Source organism: Lipotes vexillifer, unplaced genomic scaffold, assembly GCF_000442215.2.
Source record: "Lipotes vexillifer unplaced genomic scaffold, Lipotes_vexillifer_v1.1 scaffold49, whole genome shotgun sequence".
Taxonomy (NCBI): domain Eukaryota; kingdom Metazoa; phylum Chordata; class Mammalia; order Artiodactyla; family Lipotidae; genus Lipotes; species Lipotes vexillifer.
Window position 1 is genome coordinate 1,024,221 of NW_006790551.1, and position 12,902 is coordinate 1,037,122.

Consider the following 12,902-nt stretch of genomic DNA (forward strand, 5'->3'; position numbering starts at 1 on the left):
TTTCATACTGGAGAGAATTTGCTATATATATATATATATATATATATAATATTTTATATTTTTATCTAATTTAATATATATGAAATGCTTATTTATTTAAATTCAAACTTTAAATGGGAGCAAACTAATATTAATATGTCTATAATCTCCATATAGCCACAGGAACCAAGTAATTTTTATACTGTTATGGCCAGTTTTGTAGGTTTTGGATTACAAATTAAGGGTTGAAGATTGAGGCTAGAGGAAAATACTCTTGCTTAAGAGCACACTAGTAGTAAATGATGGAGCCAAGAGTACAAGCTCCACAGACACCAAAGACCATTCAACATTTCCTCAGTGACACAGACTTCATTTTATCTATTATTATTCCTATTTAATACTTCACAATGGCATAAGCTTCCAAAACCTTCAAAATGCAAATCTCATCTGGAATATAACATATAGAGAGTATATTTAGGATTGATAACTATCTGGAAGACTTTCATTCATAACTGAAAAATAATTACCTTCATAGTTGTTTACTACTGTTCAAGTTTAATCCCCTCCCCTTGGATTGGAGTAAATAGCTATTTACTTTTTGAAAATGGCTTCTGCTCTAGGGTTTGGTAAAGTAAACACTACATTGCTGTTTTGTGTATGTATTACATAGAAGGTACTTGACTTCTTGTAGTATTACTGCCCATTTATGTGGCTACAAGTCTGTACCTTTCAAAATTGGTACTTCTCTGGAGAAATTAAATGTTGAGCTAAGCATAGTGAGAACTAGATGGCTTTTTTAGAAAGTTATTTTTTATCACATTTCTAAAATTATCCAGAAACCCAAGCTGTGCTTTTTAAAGAAGCTTAAAAAAAAAAGGAAAAGAAAATGCACCCCTTAAATCAATGCAAATTCCTTCAAATTCCACCTCAAAATAACACAATGCCTTTTGTTTTATTTTTGTTTTGTTTTCTTTAAAATAAAAATTCTAAGAAGCTAGTAGTTGCCATATGGGACAAAACTAAAGTCACCAATCAGTCCCCAAAGTCTCTGGGGGAAAACATTGTTCTGATCATCTCTTGGTATCTTCAGAGGATTAGTTCCAGAACTTCCACCCCCCCCACCCCCACATCCTGTGGAAACCAAACTCCATGGATGCCCAAATCCCGTATATAAACTGGCGTAGTACAGATGGCTCTGTATATCTGTGGGTTCTGCATCTGCAGATAAGGAGGGCTGACTGTACTCACATTTTGAGGGGCCCCTTTTGGCAACAATGAGATACCAGTAAGAAAGATCAGAATAGAATCTAGTCAGTCCTAAGCAATATTTGGTCTCTTTAGAGTAACTGCAAAACAATTAAACCTGTTGAAAGGCTATAACTGATACTCAATATATTTATGGGTGCAGGGGACACATCTTTCCTGAACTAAGACCATCACACTATTTCACAAAGGCCACCAAGCACACATTACATGATCACAGCTTTCAGCTGCTTCTGATTTTGACTGAATTGGAGCTAGTGACCTAGAAGCAAACAGTGTCATATTCCATTACTAAATGTCTTAGCCAGCCAGTTGCCCTCGGTTTTTTTCCCCTTAATCATTTTTATTAGCAGCATTCCCATTTTTACCGTCAGACAGTTTGAAAACTCTCAGGAATGTGTCCTGACACAAATTATACCTATTGTTTACACTACCTTCTTATAAAGACAGACTATCCCCAGGTGTGAGATTCACCTTGAATTATGCCAGCTGCCTTCCTCTTTCAGTATTTGTTCTTTTATTCTCTGTTATAGTCTATATATGACATGAGATGTGGTTGGAATGACAAGTGCCTTCTCAGATCCACAAGCAAAGATGAATTCAAGAAGGAACCAACAGACACCTGTCCATCATAACCAGGGCAAGCTGGCCCCAGGTGTAGAGCTATGTAAATTGATCCAAAAATGCACTCACTGCTTTCATTTTATTATTTTTTTCATTTCACTCACAGCCTCTAAGACCTCTAGAAGGTATGAGGAAAAAACAATCACCCTTGCTTCTTCGTATTTTATCAACAAACTAATGCAAAAATGTAAGAACAGGAACTAGTGCTCTTTTTTTTTTTCTTTTTATCCTATATATTTTTCTCTATGCTTAAATTTCTCGGAATGCCTGACATGTCCGCAGTGATCTGTGAAATAGAATGCCCAGACAGAAAGGGAAGTAGATCAATATTGCTTTAACAGAGAGTGCTTCATGAAGACACAGGGGTACATAATTAAACATAACAAACATTTCCCAAGGACAGATCTCTCAACTCAACAAAATCAAACTCACATTCCCTTGTGCTTTACTATGATGAGAACTTCGTATCTTTGGAGTGCTGTAAAGGGATTCAGAAGACAATTTTAATGGCTATTTATAGAAAATGATAGGCACCCAGCTTAGAGATAAACCTGAAACTAAAATGAGTATAAACACTAAAGAATGGAATACTCAGGCAAACAGTTTGCACTTAACCTGTCTTTGAGATTTCATTTTTTTAAGAATTCCTTTAGTTGACATTCATTGTAATTTCCTTACAAAGTTAAAAGACAGACTTTTTCTCATAATAAATCAAATCTGTAAAGATGGAGCTATAAAAATGATTTTTTGTTTTAAGGATAATTTATATCAACACATCACATTTCTTACAATTGAAGTTATCAGGGGCTGTGATACATAAGTACACTGACTCCACAATGTGCATTTCTTAGTTTGGGTCCCTCAAAAGCAGATACTAAACCAAATATTCGGACAGTGAAGGAGAGAACAAGTGAGAAACAAAAGGGAGGACAGCCATTAAAGTTTTACTAATGAGTGGATTACTGCTGTGGGGAGCTGGAGCTCAGTCCTGCTCTGGACCCTTTAAGAGATTCTGTAGAATTATTGCAACCAAGGGAGGAAAGCATGAAGCTATATACCCACTGCTATTCATTGGTTGAGAGGCACTCGTGATGGCATAGCTCCGTGCTAAACACAGTCCCAGGGCCAAAGATTGGCCCCAGGAGAAGGGGAGCAGAAAGCTATAGGTATGAATAAAGTCTGTCTGCCAGAACAGAATCTGACTCCAGAGGTGGGCTGAAGGATATGAGAGGGGCACCCACCATGTCAGTTATAATGCATATGGAAAACCCTAAAGCAAGGGAGAGCACTACAAAGGAGACAGCTACCTAGATGGATCATATTCTTACAAATTGAGAGAGCACTCAGCAGTAGCTATAAAAGAGGGTTAAAAGCTCTCATTTTCCTGGTGTCATTATCTCTATCGACAAACTTTTGATGGGTAACTACTTCTCCCTATAGAGAAAACTCTCTTTAACACTTTCTTCTTTCCTACGTATATGAGAGGCATGATGTTTTTTGCTCACTAAATACCATTGTCAGCTCTCTTTTCAAAGGCAGTTCATTTTGTAAAGATATACAGATCCAGGCTCAGGGAAGGTTGAAGTGATTTAAACCAGCACATCCATGTAAGTACAGGTGTCCAGGCCTCCATTCCCTACTTTGGAACTTAAGTGGATCCTAAGACACTGAATAGTCTGTAAGGGTAGTTCGTTTGTTCTGGAAGGGTAGTTCAGATAGGGTTGAGCAAAGTTTCAGGGCCCAGGAAGATGTCAGTGCTACCGTGTGAACAATGAGAGGTGTTCTGACTGCTGCGCAAGGGAAGTCTTCTTTGAACAATATTGAAAAGAACTGGTACTATGCTTCCTCAGCACTGTTGATGTGGTATAGATGCTCCTGGGATGGTCTGGGATACTGGCTTGTCTCCCACATGGCTCCCTGGCAGCCTGCAATAAGTGGTTGTGACCTGGGTGGAGCACAGACAGTCACTCACTGCAGACTCAGTCACATCCACAGGGTCGTTCCTCTTCTCTCTCCAGCAGAAGCCCACATAGCTCTGTCCCCTGTTACAGTGCTCCCTCAGTTTCTTCCCTTGGTTCTTGGAATTTCTATTTCTTGTGGGCTTGAGGGAAGGGGGAGACTGGCACTGCTACTCTTCTTCCCACTCTATTCTTGTGATATAATCTTCATCACTAGAGATTTTAGGGCTTAGACACTTGGGCATTACCTAATACGGCTCTTGCAAATTTAAAACCTTAACTTCAAAGCTTATATTTGGAAAATAAAAACACCAAGAACTGTTCTCCTTGGCCTCAGATTCTGCTTTGGCATCCATTACCTGAGACTGGCCATTAGACATAGCTCAGCTAGCTGAGCTGCATGTAGGGCCAGTGGACACCAAAAAGGAAAATAATATTTTAGAGTTTTATCCTCGCATAAATATCACCTATAATCTGGAATCATAAGCAATCTCCATATGCATTAGAGACACTATGTAATAATAATAACAGTGTCTAAACTGGCATACATTGAAATGGTTTTGACTGGAAGTTTTAATTACTATGTGATGTAGCTGCTAATATTATTTAGACATCAATTTTATTTTAATGAACCAATAATGGTACTTTAAAAAAATGTACTTGAAATAAAACCCTACACGTAATTTTGATAAAAAGCAATTATCCATATTTCACAAATATATTTCTTTTCTTTTGAGTTGAAGTTCACATACAGGTTTGCAAATTTGTTTTCACTACACTAAGTTATGTTATACAGCTTCTTAATTTTTGTATTAAATTATATGATCTTCCTCACAACCCCCCCACACACACTATGCTAGTGCATATGAGCAATACAAAACTAAACTTAATATAATATATGCTGTTTATTCTATAATTTAGACAGTATCTTTAGTTGAATCATTCTTTTTCGAATGAACTGTATTGCTTTTAGAGTTTTCCCAGTCTCCCCCTACCTCCATGTTCTTACTGTTTCTCTCTAGGATGGTATCTGGGTATATAGGATATGTGTATGGTACCATATGTGATGGGAAGGAGCAGGGTAGGTCTCTGGAAGCCCATCAATCCAGGCAGGTTCTCAGGTTCTTCACTGGTGTCTACTTAAGTGTGACTGGTCTGTGCTGAAAAACCAGACTGGTGACAACTGAAGCCCCACTGCTCTTCCTGTCACCATTATAAAAAAGGTTTGCTGGTATAATCTCCAGGGTGCATATCTCAGAGCCTGATCCTTGTCCCTGTCAGTAGAGCAGACTGACCAGGTCCTGGGCTTGATCCGTTTGGGCTATGGACCAGGGGGATCCATCTGTGATCTCTGTGTGTGTCTGACTGAGGCTGTCTGCCACAGCCCTCAGCTTCAGTTCCCTTTGCCTCTTTCTGGCAAACTCCTTAGTCAAGATACCCAGTCAGATTATCCACTAACACCTTTAATACACTCTGAGACATCTTCTGAGCTGTGTATATTCCAAAGAGAACTTGAGAAACTCAGGCCCTCCATCTTTTCAATAAGATGTACCACTGAATTTACTGCTTATATTTGTGTGAGAAGGTCCTATATTGTATTTTTCTTCCGTAGTCCAAAAAAAAAAAAAAAAAAGGAGAAAGTCTCTCTGCCCTCAGGATTTCCCAAATCTGCATAGATATTTCTTTAGATTGCTGGCTTGCTGTCTTCCCCAGGTTCTAAGTTTATAATATTGGATACAAATATTTCTGTACTGACAAAAGGAGTAGTGAGCTGTCAGAATTTGTTATTCTAGAATTTAAACTTGACAAATTCAAGAAAGTCTCTGCCCTCAGGATTTCCCAAATCTGCATAGATATTTCTTTAGATTGCTGGCTTGCTGTCTTCCCCAGGTTCTAAGTTTATAATATTGGATACAAATATTTCTGTACTGACAAAAGGAGTAGTGAGCTGTCAGAATTTGTTATTCTAGAATTTAAACTTGACAAATTCAAGGAGTGGGTCTATCTAGTTTGTTGCTTCCCCACATCAAAAGCAACATATAATATTTGCTTGATAAGTATTTGCTGAATGAATGAATGAGAATAATTTATGATTTGCTGGAACTGCACCTGAATGACACAGAACTTTCTTCAGAGGTAAAGAAATTTACTTGTGTCATTGTTATTTGCTTGACCTGGGATGTGGTTTTTATGGGTTGTATCATTAAAATTTCCTTTAAGATGTTTAAGAGCTAGCAGACTTGCTGTGAAAGAGTCTCCAACCAAAACTAGCTGGAGCAATGTGGTCAAGGTGTCCCCTGCCTACTCACAATAGCTACATTGAGAGGCAAGTTCTTTGAGAATAAGTAGGGTAAAGCAAATAATTTACAACACAGCAAAATCTTTGCTAGATTACCTTGTGTGATCTAGAGGTTGTGTTTGGGCTGCTATAACAAAAATACTATAGACTGGGTAGCTTAAACAAGACATTTATTTTTTCTTAGCTCTGGGGCTGAGAAGTTCAAGATCAAGGTACCATCGGATTTAGAGTCTGGTGAAGTTCACCTTCCTTGTTCTTAGATAACTGTCTGGGGTCTCTTTTGTAAGGGCACTAATCTCATGCATAGGGGCTCCTCCCTCATACCTAATCACCTCTAAAAGGCCCCGTTAGCTAATGCCATCACACTGTGGGGGTTAGGATTTCAACATATGAATTTTGGTACAACACAAACATTCAGTCCATAACAGGAGAGCAGCAATGAAATAACATGAAAGCAGTGGATACTGGGCACAGTGGTTGGAGTTATGGAAGAAAAGCACAGGCGGGGAAAGGTTAGAAGGAAGAAGGAACAATTTCACCAACTTTAGAATTTTGACCAGGTTTGCCTCTGAGTGCTATCATTTCTACTAAATATTTCATTATTTTCTTCTGACATGAATGGGTATACTGATATAGGAAAATGAAACATTAAATAATATTAAAAACTTTGTATTTTAGTTTATAAAGTATAATAGAACTTTGATATTGCAGCAAATTTACCTAACTAATTATGTTATATTAAAGTGCATCCATATTCCTTGAGCACACAGATTAATAACCTTATGTAACCCACACTTTTTGTTGGTGCATAGAGCACACAAATGACTAGCATTTACAATGCTGCTAATGTGACACTTGATGAAAGATGCCAAAAAACTTACATATGATTTTATTTTCTGACAAGCATTTAACATTAGGATTTTTTTCCTTATTTTTGCTCCTTCTTTTCTGCAATATTCTTACCTTTCTTGCTCCTGAGTCACTTTAATTGAAGAGAATTTGCCTTGTTTCCACATCTAAGTGGAGACCAGGTCCCATTGATTACTTTGGGTTGACAAATGGGACAAATGTTAGTTATCCTTTCTCTCTCTGTGTGTGAAGCCCAGATGCATTATGTCACTGTACAAAACTGCATATGAAATCAATAAACACAAGGAAAATGGCTATAAAACCGTACTTCTTTAAGTCAAGGGAAAGTAAATTGCTTGTGCTGACCAGATAGTTCGGGATTTGTTGCCTGTTTCCATAAGAGAGATTTTCTTTCCAGTAACTTCAGGCTCAGGAATTATAGTTAGTCACCATAAGCCTAAAAGCCTGCTGCATTAATCTTTATATATGTTCCTTTCCATTGCATCTTGCTTTATTTATGGAAATGATTTTGCTAGAGTAATACCATAAGCTATACAACTTGTTTTCATGAGGAATTGAAGTTTTAAAAAATAGCTCAAAATAAAACTAATGATGAGATACCATTTGAAAAGTACCCTGAAGAAATTATTATTTATTGGTTTTGATAAATGTTTCCCAGATTTTCTTAGATGTTGGAAGTTTGGCTGTGTTTATAAATCATCACTTAACACTCTAGTGATTTTTTCTGAAGTATAACATTTTGGACCATCACTATTTTTGTTCTAATCCTGGACCCATCTAAAGGGTTTTATCTTGTACCATTTATTCTTCTCAAAGTAACAGCTATGAGAGCTTATCACAAAACAGAGCATGTGAATGTGATAGGAAAGGTTTTGAAAATTATATTCATCCCAAAATCTTCAAGAGAGAGAGAAAAACACAATATCTGACTGAAGTTGTGATTATAAAAATGCTGTCCATACAAATGTGAATTCATTTTATTAAAATTTCAAATGTAAAAACCCTCAGTGCAGTAAGTGCTTTGATCAATTTCAATTGGTAATATCACTAATACCTCTCCAGCTGCTATAAATATCTTCTCACTAAGATGTTCATTGCTCCAGCCACCTCAGCTTATGGACTTGGCAATAAGAATTTTAACTACACGCTGAGTAACTCTCATGAGTGAAGAATCTAATCCATATTGACCTAAGACTCAAGTCATAAACTTCCATCGAGTAGCAGATCAATGTGCCTTATATTCATTTTATCATTAATAGATAATTATAATATTATTAATATTATTAACTTAATAATAGAGTAAAATGAATTTTATTTGTTTAATTGCTCTTAATTTTATTATCAATTATTTATTTATTTTAAAAGATGAATTCACAGTTTTTGGAAGAAAGTTATTAGTAGATGCAGGAGTCCAGAGACCCACACATTCAGGAACATTCTCAGTCATTAAATAGGAAAAAAGTAGTAATAATCAAGGTTACCAACTCTAACAACTTTTAGCTGAAAGCAATGCCTTAAATTTATTCAGAGCTTACTAAATTCTGAGCATGTTATAAAGTTTTTACAACCATCTTTTTTTTTAATCTTTACAGTAATTCTATACAGTAGGTATGATATTTCCATTTTATAGGTAAAGAAAAAAGGAGCAAAAAACTAAGTTTATTACTCAAGGATTTACAGCTAAGCAGTGGCAAATTCAGGATTGAAAACAAATTTTTCTGATATTCAGAGCCCAGGCTTATTTTATTTTATTTTATTTTTTGGCTGTGTTGGGTATTCGTTTCTGTGCGAGGGCTTTCTCTAGTTGCGGTGAGCGGGGGCCACTCTTCATCGCGGTGCGCAGGCGTCTCACTATCGTGGCCTCTCATGTTGCGGAGCACAAGTTCCAGACGCACAGGCTCAGTAGTTGTGGCACACGGGCCCAGTTGCTCCGCGGCATGTGGGATCTTCCCAGACCAGGGCTCGAACCCGTGTCCCTTGCATTGGCAGGCAGATTCTCAACCACTGTGCCACCAGGGAAGCCCAGAGCCCAGGCTTATTCCCCACATTTTCTCTAGATAAGGAAAGGCAAGTCTAGCAAGGGTATTATTTTGATATGTTTATTGTGTATATACAATAAAGTTAAATTCCCTGCTAACACTTCATATTTGGCATACAGAGAGGACATCTTGTTCTATAGCAGTACATGAGTGCACCTGATCTGCTAAGAGTAGGAGAAAAAAGCCTGAATTCAATCTAGAACATTGTAGCCATTCTACCCGAGCTGTGATGGTTATTCTGTGTTCTCCCATATCCATTCTATCATTTCCTGCCCTGCTCTTTGCCCCAAGAGTCCAGGGTTGTAGAGCCCTCTGGTTTCTGTTGGATTTGGCAAATGGAAGGAATCAACTGAAGATGAGAAGTCTGAAGGAAATAGTATCTAGGATATTATTTAAATCCATTCCTTCTTTGTGAAGGACTATTGTTTTGGCAATGGCTCACTTTCTATGACCGTGGCCCTAGTCCAATTCTGTAAGGCCACAGCCTACACTTGCCACTTCAGCTATAGTAATGGCTTTATCTTATCTCCACCTCTGAAAAGCATCCTTTTATTAAATTCCCTTCAATTATCCCTTTGAGGGTACAACCTGTTTCTTCCTGGGATCCTAATGAATATATAATCCTTCAGAATAAATCAAGAAGCTTCTTCCCAAGAGGAAGTTTATTTGTTTTAGCTGGTGTAGTCATGCTGCAAAGGAAGAACAAATGCAGATTTTGTCTGGACAGGGCAAAATTGCAATATAAATCACTAATTCCAAAGTCTTACATGGTTGAATATGATTCTGGTCAGCATCCCTAACCAAAGGTTGTGATTCATAGAGTCTTAGACCTGGCTTAGTGGTGGGTTTTCTAGGAGGTGGAACTTTTATTAGAGTAAAGGATATCCATGTTTTAGATCAAGGGTCTATCCAAGATAATTTGAGGAATACTAAAAGGGATTACGTGAGATGTCTCTGCTAAATATGCATATTTATGTGGGGCTCTATTCACCCCAGGCATAATGAATATAGGACAAGACCTTTGTATCACGTCTGGCACTGTGCTCCACCAGAACAAATTATTATCGATAGAGACAAGGCAGGGGCAGGCAAGGGCTCTTGTCAGGAGTGCAGCTGTGTCTTCTGAATGGAGAGAACCAAGAACTATTCCTCTGTAGTTAATCCTGTACTCAGTGAGATTTCACATTTTAAACAACGAGCTTGATGACAGAATACCAATGACACTGAACTAAGGAGTGTGAATAGCACATCCAAAGAAGACAGAAGTGTCCCAAATGACCCTAGAAACACATTCTGCAACAATATAATGAAATTCATTAAATAGACTTCAGGACAATATACTTAACCAGAAAGAAATTAAACTGAAGAAAGCTTTGCTGTGAATAAGGAAACCAGAAAAAAAGTTAGTGATGAGAATCATTCAGAAAATGATTCTAAAATGATATCCAATAAATATATTAGCTGATGCAATATCTTTAATGGGTTCTAAATTAGAACATTATAAATATACAGTTTATAAATTATGTAAAAAGCAGTGTGGATTGTATCGTCCCTTTAAGTGTTGTAAGATATTCCATATATTAAACCCTTGGTAAAATGCTGTTGTCTCAGTAATCTAATTTTACAAAATGAACCATCCCAAAATGTAGTGGCTTAAAACAACAACTCTTTTTTATTTGTCCATGATTCTGTGAGTTGGGCATTGGATTGGGTTCAGCTGGTAGTTCTTCTGCTAGTCTCACCTGAGTCATGCATTCATCTGCAGTCTACTGGTGACTCCAGTAAGGACAGATGGTCCTTACTGTGTAGCCCTACACATTTTGGGCTGGTGCATTGTTGGTAGAGTCTCTCTTTCCAGCAGTATCTCACCCTCAAGGTGCTTATCTCAAGCTTCTTTACAAGGTTACAGTAAGTTCTAAGAAAATTAGAGCAGAATCTACAAGTACTGTTGAAGTCTGGACCTAGAAGTTGCATGCCTCAATTCTACCACATTCTCTTGGTGAAGGAATAATCTTCAGGGCCAGCTCAAATTCAAGCAGAGTGGAAATAGACTCTACCACTTGATGAAAAAAGTACTAGTGGTTACACTGCAAAGAAATATGTGTACAGATGTAAGAATTATCTGTGGCCACCTTTTGCAGTGGACCACAGATACATATGAATCAGTTATTACTATTTATATGCATATTTGAATATAATTTTTAATTCAATAAATTATCAATCCTGAGTAATATCCAGTCATATAGGACTGAAAATTTTCTGTGTATGTGTTCCCAAAGGTGGGGGACATTTTAAAGTCTTCTCTCTTCCCACACATGCAAAATTAAAACAAATCCCAAGGCTGTTCTTCTTTATTTTACATTTACAAACCTGCAGATTCTTTCTAGTTAAATAGAAAAAATTCCAATAAATTCTTTAAATTAAATAAAACTACAAATTCAGGTTAAATTATATCAGTTAGTTAAGTTTATCACATTTTCTTTAAGTTATTAAAATTTGAAGTATTTTCATGACATCATGAGAAATGATGTTCATAAAAAGTGATCTGTAGTTGAAATGTATTTAATAGATAGATTATGAGTCACACTTACAGGCACTTATAATTTAATGACTTCCAATTACTTATCATGTTCTGTGCCCCCAGCAAACAACTTATCTTGCTCTCCAAATTGTTTCTTCCTTCCTGTTCTTTGGATGGCAGTCACTGGAGCCAGAGGCTAACAGTGGAAGATGTTATAACAACATCTGCTTGCATTGTAAAATTAGACATGCATTAGTGACATTTTGCTTTTATTTAAAATTTAATTGTGAAGAAATGAGATACATGGATAGCATTTTTTTAACATCTTTATTGGAGTATAGTTGCTTTACAATGTTGTGTTAGTTTCTGCTGTATAACAAAGTGAATCAGCTATATGTATACATATATCCTCATATCCCCACCCTCTTGCATCTCCCTCACACCCTCCCTATCCCATCACTCTAGGTGGTCACAAAGCACAGAGTTGATCTCCCTGTGCTATGCAGCTGCTTCCCACTAGCTAACTTTTACATTTGGTAGTGTATATATGTCAATTCTACTCTCTCACTTCGTCCCAGCTTACCCTTACCCCTCCCCGCCACATCCTCAAGTCCATTCTCTACATCTGCGTTTTTATTCCTGTCCTGAGCCTAAGTTCATCAGGACCATTTTTTTTTATGTCCCATATGTAGTGTTATCATATGGTATTTGTTATTCTCTTTCTGACTTACTTCACTCTGTTTGACAGTCTCTAGGTCCATCCACCTCACTACGAATAACTCAATTTTGTTTCTATTTATGGCTGAGGAATATTCTATTGTATATATTTGCCACATCTTCTTTATCCATTCTGTCGATGGACACTTAGGTTGCTTCCATGCCCTGGCTATTGTAAAGAGAGCTGCAGTGAACATTGTGGCACATGACTCTTTTTGAATTATGGTTTTCTCACGGTACATGCCCTGTAGTGGGACTGCTGGGTTGTATGGTAGTTCTATTTTTAGTTTTCTAAGGAACCTCCATATTATTCTCCATAGTGGCTGTATCAATTTACATTCCCACCAACAGTGCAAGAGGGTTCCCTTTCCTCCACACGCTCTCCGGCATTTATTGTTTGTAGATTTTTTGATGATGGCCATTCTGACTGGTGTGTGGTGATAACACATTGTAGTTTTGATATGCATTTCTCTAATGATTAGTGATGTTGAGCATCCTTTTATATGTTTGTTGGCAATCTGTGTATCTTCTTTAGAGAAATGTCTATGTAGGTTTTCTGCCCATTTTTGGATTGGGTTGTTTGTTTTTTTTGATATTGAGCTGCATGAGCTGCTTGTGTATTTTGGAGATGA